Below are 9,224 nucleotides of genomic sequence, written 5' to 3' on the forward strand. Positions count from 1 at the left end.
TTGTGTGAGGCCAAACCATGTTTGATTTCCTGGCACCCCATATGGTACTCCCAGCACAGCCAGGAGAGACCCCTGAGCACTACCAGGTGTGGCCCCAAAACAAAGACAAACAAAAATTTCCTGGTACTTTAGAATATGTTGAAAGGCAGTAAAGATAAACTAAAATAAAAAGGTGTATCAAAGAAAATGAAGCTTTGTCTTTAGAAAAGGGTAGGAAGTAAGTCCAACATCAGGAGTACACAAGTGGAAGTTATCAGCCAGATGGTCATGAATATTATCATTTAGCATTTCCACAAAACAGATTACCTTTTTGATCAAGTCAGTTTTCAATAAAGCAAAGCAATCCTGTTTATTGATTATTAGAAAACTGATAGATAATAAAACAGGCACATAATTAGAGAATAAACCCTGAGATTTTGCAAAATATAATAGTTAATTAAACCATCTGTATAAATATCAGCTAAGGTCCATGCAATAGGGGTCAAAGTAAATAAATATTTATTTTGGAAGTTCAAGCACTGTAGATTTTATACATGAAAGTTGAAGTATTATTCTGCTCTACTTTGAAAAGAACAAAATTTTAAGAGGCAGAAAGAGGTTAAGAGATGATTTAGTGTAATAAATTGATCCATTGAACAAAGATTTGTTTCTTCACCTGCTCTATGGCAGGGATCATGCTAGTCAGGAGCTGTCCAATAGAGAAAACACTGGTCACATGTGGCTTCTGAGCATTTGAAAGATGGCTAGTCCTAAGTGTGATGTAATATGTGTAAAAGAGCCTCACCAGATTTAACTATTTTGATAAGATAGTTATTTTATCTCATTGATAATTTTATATTGTGTATGTATTATAGTGATATATTATTCTGTTTGGATCAAATATATTGCTAAAATTAATTTCACTTGGGTTTTTTTTTTTAGCTTTTTGGGTCACACCCAGCAATGCATAGGGGTTACTCCTGGCTCTGCACTCAGAAATCACTCCTGGTTGTGCTCGGGGGACCATATGGGATGCCAGGGATCAAACCTGGGTTGGCCTTGTGCATGCAAGGCAAATGCCCTACCCACTGTACTGGCTCCCTCCAGTAGCTTCTTTTTAGTTTTCAATGTGACTGCTGAAAAATGCACAGCTCTTGATTGTACAAAATTGAAGAAGACACAAGTGAAAGAGCTCATAGTTTTAAAGAGTTCTTAAAGAATTTCATAGTCTTCAGAGAGAAAAGATAAAAATAAATAAAGTTTGCTAATTGTGTTTCCAGGGGCTGGAGTGATAATAGAGTGGGTATGGCATTTGCCTTGCAGTTGGCAGACCCGGGTTTGATCTCTGGCATCCTGTATGATCCCCTGAGTACAACGAGGAGTAATTCCTGAGTGCAGAATCAGGAGTAACCCCTGAGCATTGCTGATGGGCCCTAAAAAGCAAAAACAAAACAAAACAAAACAAAATGAATTGTGTTTCCAGTCTATAAAGAAACAGAACCTTAAAACTGTCCAGTTGATCTCTTCTGATTTAAACAGACTTATTTTGCCTTAAAGTTCTGTCAGTTCTACGTAGGTTATCTTCTTCAAGTCCTTCTATTTGGCAAGATGGCATCAGGTTTTAAGGAGTTTACTGAGCTATCCCAGTTTACTGGGAGGAAAGATCTGTCCTGCTGGGTTCTGGTACTGGCCTCCTTTTGCTGACTAAGACCCTGCCTGCGTTTTCTCTCGAGCAACAAAATCCTAAGGCTCAGCACAACTTTCGTTTGATGCCCTTCCAAGGAGTCTGTCTTTCGGGGCCCTCAGCTAAGTCAGCCTCTTTTGCAGTAAAACGCCTCAACCCTGCCAATTAGAGACTTAGCTATATCTTTCCTCTACATGCCACGAGGGGCTCCTGTACTTCCTTCCACACAGTGGAGATGAGGGTGACTCAGGGCCCTGCCCCTTCCTAACTACACAATGATACTAGTTCTATTGTACAGCTACATTCCCTGGATCCCCTCACCAAGGGTTCTTAAAGGGAAGTTGATGGAATGGGCTAAGTAAGTACTTCTCTACTAACCCTGTCGAATTAGTACTTCCACCTCAATAATCCAGTATTGTTTCTGACAGTAATCTCTTTTAGAATTTTACTTCCTGTCCATCCCCTTTCCCACCTCATTCCTGAAAAGGTTACACTCATGAAAGGATGAACAAAGGTTTATTTACTTTTGTTAGTAGCATAGCTGAAAATTTCAATTTGAGTGCCATACAAAGAAACATGCCCAAGGGATATTAAAAATTTAAAGAAGGATAATCTATTTCATCCTTGTGCTTCAGGAAGACTTTCCAGAGCAAGTGATAGTCACTGATCCACATTTAGAAATCTTTCATGGAATTAGACAACCCAGGTTGTTAAAACCTGGTTCCATCAGCTGCTCTGTTTATGACCTGGAAACACAATTAACCGTATTGGACTTCAGATTCCTTCTGAAACTGCACCTAAATAAAACCAGTGTTCTGTCTAGGTGATGCATTGATGAAATAAGTTATTTAAACATTGCTTAGCATGATGCTTTGTCAATGAACATGACTGATGGTTATTATTTTTATGTCATATATTCACTTCTGCTTTTAAATTGTTGTAGGCAGATAGAGAAGGGTGCCTTAGTGTGGAGTTTTTTTAGGAAGCTACTTAGTCACCAGTCCTGAAGTAGCTCAAAGGCATGAAGATCATATCTTTTTGAGATGAAATACTGAGCTCTTGGAAGATGGAGAGAATGACTCTTGGGCAGGCATAATTTGGAAAAAGCCCTCTATAAAACTAACTTTGTAAAGGAATGTGACGGCACTCCCCACTTTGGCACCCTCAGGGGTTACTTCTGACTACACTCAGAAATCACTCCTGATGGTGCTTAGGGGACCCTATGAGATACTATGGGACTGAACCTGGGTTGGCCAAGTGCAAGGCAAGCACCTGGCCCAGTGTACTATCTCTCTGCCCCCAACAAATGATACTATTTTTCTTCCTCTCTTCCTGAAATTCTTTTCTGTGTTAGCAGGTGTTAGAAGGTGATATTCCTGGAAATCTGGGACAGGGTTAGGACTGACTTTCCTTTTCTAGAAAAGATCGATGCTTCACTCCATCCTGAGTCCAAAGCTCCCTAAGAACTGAAGTGGTGGGGGCCAGTTCCCATGCCACGCAGATCAGAGTGAACCTCCGGTGGCACTTGGCAGCTGCCTTGTGGGGAAGGTGGACATGAGTGTCCACGCCATGACAAAGTTCACAGCCAATTTTACCTGTCCTAATTTAGCCCACATGAGTTCCCAGGCGACTGAAGCAGCTCTTGGTCAAGCAGGGAGGTGGAAGTTCTCTTTTCTGGAGGCTCCTGGCAAGATAATCAGGCTCATTATTTGTGACCCACCAAGGAAATTGCTGCTTTTGGTGGAGACATCTCTTCTACCTACAACAAAATTCAATATTACCTTAAACTTTTAATGCTTTGCATAAATTTACTTCAGGGTTGGTTTCGTTGTTGTTGTTTTTTCTTTCTTTCTTTCTTTCTTTCTTTCTTTCTTTCTTTCTTTCTTTCTTTCTTTCTTTCTTTCTTTCTTTCTTTCTTTCTTTCTTTCTTTCTTTCTTTCTTTCTTTCTTCCTTCCTTCCTTCCTTCCTTCCTTCCTTCCTTCCTTTCTTTCTTTCTTCCTTCCTTCCTTCCTTCCTTCCTTCCTTCCTTCCTTCCTTCCTTCCTTCCTTCCTTCCTTCCTTCCTTCCTTTCTTTCTTTCTTTCTTTCTTTCTTTCTTTCTTTCTTTCTTTTTTTTTTCTTTCTTTCTTTCTTTTTCAGTGACATCTTTATTGAGTACTCTGTGTCAAAAACCATTCTGACACAGAGGGTGCCGAAGAGGGGTACACAAGGCAGATACAATTTCTGATTAAGTCAGGCTTAGTAGAGGAAGATTGAATATTACGTTAAAAGTATAAAAAACTGGGCCAGAGCAATAGTACAGCAGGGAAAACTCTTACCTTTCATGAAACTGACCCTGGTTTGAATGCCCACCACCTCATATGATCCCCTGAGAATTACCAGGGGTGATCCCTGAGCACTGCTTGGTGTGCCCCATTCTCTCCCTAGCCCAGAGTAGAGGCATCTTCAGGTAGTGATGAGAAAATTCCAAGTAGTGATAAGAGAATAACTAGAAAGTAAACAATGCACAGACAAATGACTAGAGGATGGATAAATGTACATGATTAAAATACAACACTTGGAAGCTGGGAAAAAATGGTCAATCTCTGGCAAGTAAGATAGAGAATATAATGCTGTGTACTTGAAATCTATATGAAACCTCAATATTTTACTTTTCTTTTTTTTTTGCTTTTTGGGTCACACCCAGCAATGCACAGGGGTCACTCCTGGCTCTGCACTCAGGAATTACCCCTGGCGGTGCTCAGGGGACCATATGGGATGCTGGAAATTGAACCCGGGTCGGCCGCGTTCAAGGCAAATGCCCTACCCGCTGTGCTATCACTCCAGCCCCAAAACCTCTATGTTTTAAGCTAATCTTAACTTCAATAAAATTTCTTTAAAAAAATTGACTCTACTAATGAGGCTGGAATACTTTAAAGTCCACTTTAAACTCTCTTCTTATTTGAAATACTTAATTGGCTTTTATTTGTATTTATCTAGGACTGCCATTTTTTGTGTTCCTGGCCAACAACCTCCATTTCCAGCTGTCAGTTCTCTAAATGTTAACAATCAGGTTAAAGTCTAGGGGGCTGGAGCAATAGCACAGCGGGCAGGGCATTTGCCTTGCAAGCAGTTGACCCAGGTTAAAAAAAATTTACTGCTCAACAGATGATATTGTTTCTAAGTATTTTTAGGCTAACCTCACAGCAGACTCCTGAAGGCATTCACACACACACACCCCTGCCCCCCATGTCCTTACCATAGTCCCTGGAATTAGGACTGTGCTTAGCCCACTGACTCAGCCCATGGAGTATATCAGGTGGAGTGAGGAGTGGTTCTCCTAGTTTTAGGACACACAGGTGGGTATGAACACTAAGGCCCCATGCTGAGAAACAAAAAGGAGCTAATTAAGCTACACTTGAAAAATACTTAAAATTTTTAGGTGTTTTACTAGATATTTTTAGGTAAGGGCTAGAGATATTCCTTCAAAGGACTTTTGAGATGACAAAGCCCCTTTCTTTCCCCTTCTTGTTTGTCTGTTTGTTTGTTTGAGGGCCTTAGCCAGCTGTGTTCAGGGCTTACTCCTGGCTCTGTGCTCTGGGATCACTGCTGGGTGAGGAGGTGGGCTCTGGGAACTGGGGATGCTGGGGGTTAAATCCAGTCGGCTGCATGCTAAACAAGCACCCTGCCCACTGTACTATCTCTCTAGCCTCCCCAAACTTTTTTTTTTTTTTTTTTTTAAATAATCAGCTACCACCTTTCCATCACCACAATCTAAAAGGAGGTGAAACGATGAGCGGAGGAAGGAAGAGAGGTCAAGAGTCATCCAGCAACTTGGGGGAGTGAAACCTTCAGGGAGAAGACCTCTTCCATCTTGTGGAGCAAGGATGACTGGACCTCTGTTCCTCTCAGTTTAAATCAATGTTGCGGCTGCTAACAAGAAGAGGAGGCAGACATTTCCCTGCCCCACAGGCAGAGCTAACTAGTGACTGAGCTGTGAGGCCTTGTCCTCTTGGTGCTGCTCCTTAAAACACAGCAAACCTGTGTTTGCACGTGTGGTAGGGCGGCTTGCGTTCCGAGGAAGGGGAGGAATATGCATAAACATAGAAATTGGTGACTGCTTATCAATGAAAACCTATTGGAATGGTAATGACACAAGGCAAGTTTGTGTTCTTTCAAGGTCTAGGAAGAAGACAGAAGAAAATCTCTCCCCAAGGACACCACGACACTGAGAGTTTGAAAGAATGCTCTCATGGTTCCCATGGCTTTATGAAATGGACTCGGTGCAGGAATGGCAAACTCTATAGCTCTGTGAAGATCCTACTGTGGTTTTGCTCTACTCACATGAAGTTTGTTTGGCTTTTGTCTTCACTATGATTCTTCAGCATAAATTGGTTGCAAAAGGTCAAAGCATCATATTCTCACAAAACAATATCCAAAGGCTGGGGCTAGGCATCTAGCTCAGAGGCAAAAGACATGTTTCTCATATGTGAGACCCTGAGTTCAATCCATGGTACCTCAAAAAATGAAAATAAACAAACACAAAAATATTATCAAAAACTAAAAGAGGGAGAAAGGGCATGATTGCCTTTAATCCCTTTGGAAGAGCAGAGCACTTTTTTCTGAAGTCCCCTGCAATAGACTTTAATGATGTTGAGCAGTTTATTACTTGCCTATTGCAAAATCATTATGGAGAATACACAATTAAGATACTTAGTCACAGCCTTCTCTAAAACACAATTTAGGGACCCAGAGGATGATTCAGTGGAAAAATTCATTTACATTGCAAGCATGAGGTTGTGAGTTCAATCCTGTTGTTGACATGTGCACAAGAAATCGAGAAACCATTATTAGTGGTATGGTAAATCACAGAATCTTAATCAATTTTAAAAAGGAAGAAGAGAGAAAATATACATATGCCAAACAAGAGCCAGGAGCTCTACTGACAGCAATTCCTGGCAGCTAAAGAGTATGCAGTTTTTACCACACAGATGTGTGCAAGCCACACAACTAAAGCGTCTGACCCCAGGTGAGCCCTAATGCTGTGTATAGAAGCTCCACTACCAGATTTGTCACATTCGCCCACTCTGTCATTGCAAGCAACAACAGGGAGAAAAAGAAGAAAAAAAAATTCAAATATTGTTCTTTTGTGGAGTCTGCTGACCAGGAAGTTGGAGCAGAGAGCTTAAAGACAGGTAGCAATTGTGTCTGCTGCATGGGGTTGTACTCAGCTGTGAGCAGCTGACTTCCCACAGGTCTTGTATGAAGATAAGCAATCACGGGACTCTTTCTCAGGTTTTATAGCATGATGCTCTCTTCAGACTTTAATTGGTTGCAGGTTGATTTTATTTGGATATTCCATTTATTGGTATATTAGTCCAAGCTCTGAGGTTAGGAGCTGGAGAGATAGTACAGAAGATAAGATGCTTGCCTGGCAAGCAACCAACATGGCTTTGATCCCCAGCATCCCATATGGCCCCCTGAGCACTCCAGGAGTGATTCTTGCACTCAGGAGTAAGCCCTGAGCACCAGTGAGTATGGCCCCCAAACAAACAAATAAATAAACAAACCAAATTTAAGCAAACAAAACCCAAAACCCCAGAGGTTTGTGTTGAGCCACACCCAACAGTGCTCAATCCTAGCTCTGTGATCAGAAATCACTCCTGGTAGGATTTGGGGAATTGTACACGGTGCAGGGGATTGAAACTGGGTCAGCTATGTGCAAGGCAAGTGCCCTAAACACTATGCTATCACTCCAGTCCAACTTCGGGTTTGCAAAGAAAAGAAACCAACCCAAACTAACTGAATCAGTTGGTTCACATAATGAAAAATTCATTTGAAAGGGAGGGGCATTAGTGTCCTTGGGGGAGGAATGTGGGAACACTGGTGATGGATGTACTGTTGGAATTATGTACACAAGAAATCAAGAAACCATTATTAATAGTATTGTAAACCACAGAATCTTAATCAATTTAAAAAAGAACGAAGAGAGAAAGTAGGTTGGTTTTGTTTCAAGGCTAATTGCCTCCAAGAAGTCAATTGTCTTTTACTATTATTGTGTTCTTTGCAGCACTGCAGCACTGTCGTCCCATCTTGTTGTTCATCGATTTGCTCAAGTGGGCACCAGTAATGTCTCCATTGTGAGACTTGAGACTTGTTGTTACTGATTTTGGCACATTGAATACACCACGGGTAGCTTGCCAGGCTCTGCTGTGCAGGTGGGATATTCTTGGTAGCTTGTCGGGCTCTCCGAGAAAGATGAAAGAATAGAACCCAACCCGGGTTGGCCACGTGCAAGGTAAATGCCCTACAAGTGATGCTATCACTCCAGTCTTTGTGTTGTCTAGCTTTGGAAAACTCTCCAAAAGAAATTTTCTCAGAAATCTTTTTTTTTTTCTCAGAAAGGTTCCATTTTGGTTCAAGACTTTCATCCTACCAGGTTCACAGCTGACAACAAGACAGACAGACAAAGCTCTTGTTCCCATAAAGTTCATTTTCTAGTGGGGTAGTCTAAGGAAGGAATACATTCCTTTGCATCTCCTCAATTCCCTTGCCTGTATCACTGACAACAGGCCCATGGCTATGCCCCATGTTCAGCAATTCTATGACACCAGATGAACAACTGCTAATTTACCTCTATACTGTCACTATTAAGGCTATAACTTCAGACTCTTCAGCTGTAGGGTTAAGTCCCGCAAAATTGCCACTCCCTCTCCCAAACCTAGACACTAAACACAAATTCCCCATGCTCCTGACTTATTGGGTATAAATCTGAGATACCAACAGCCTACTCCCCAGTTTTCATTCATTTGTTAGAGCGGTTCATAGAATGCAGGGAACGGTTTTCTTACTACATTATTGACTTATTACACAAGGTATGAAGCCAGTGTCAAAAGAAGAGACACATGAGGTGAAATCCCAAGGACACCAGCTATTGTATATCCTCCCCGCAGGGAGATGAGTTCTTGTCCACCAACTCAGAAACTCTCAGAACCCTCTTTTTGCTTTTTAAATGGGGGTGGAAGACACACCCCAAGGGTTATTCCTGGCTCTGTATTCAGAGTGACCCCTGGAGGTGCTCAGGGGACCATATGTGGTGTCATAGGTATGCAGTGCATGAAGCGTGGTGCAAGGCAAGAGGTTGGCCATGTGCATGGCACGTGCCTTACGCCTTATGTACTACTATCTCTCAAGCCCTCTGTCTTTGTGTTGGGTCATACCTGGCTATGCTCAGGAATTACTCCTGGCATTGCTCGGGGGGCCAGATAGGATGCCGAGGATTAAACCCGAGTCAGCCTCATGCAAGGCAAACGCCCTCCCTGATGTACTATCATCCTGGCCCCTGTTGTTGGCTTTTTAAAAATGGAGGTTTTATTTCTTCAGCAGGATTGATGGAACCATTGGTCCCTGGTAATAAATTTTAATCTTTAGCCCTTCTCTCATCTATGGAGAGGCTAAGGGACAATAGTAGAAGGGAATTTCTAACCTTCTAGTTATAGGTTGGTTCTGTGGTAAACAGCCCCATCCTTGAATCTCCTAGTGTCTGCTAAAAGTCACCTCTTAGGGATTCGTGTGGGTGGGT

Source organism: Sorex araneus, chromosome 1 (genome assembly GCF_027595985.1).
Source record: "Sorex araneus isolate mSorAra2 chromosome 1, mSorAra2.pri, whole genome shotgun sequence".
Lineage (NCBI taxonomy): Eukaryota > Metazoa > Chordata > Mammalia > Eulipotyphla > Soricidae > Sorex > Sorex araneus.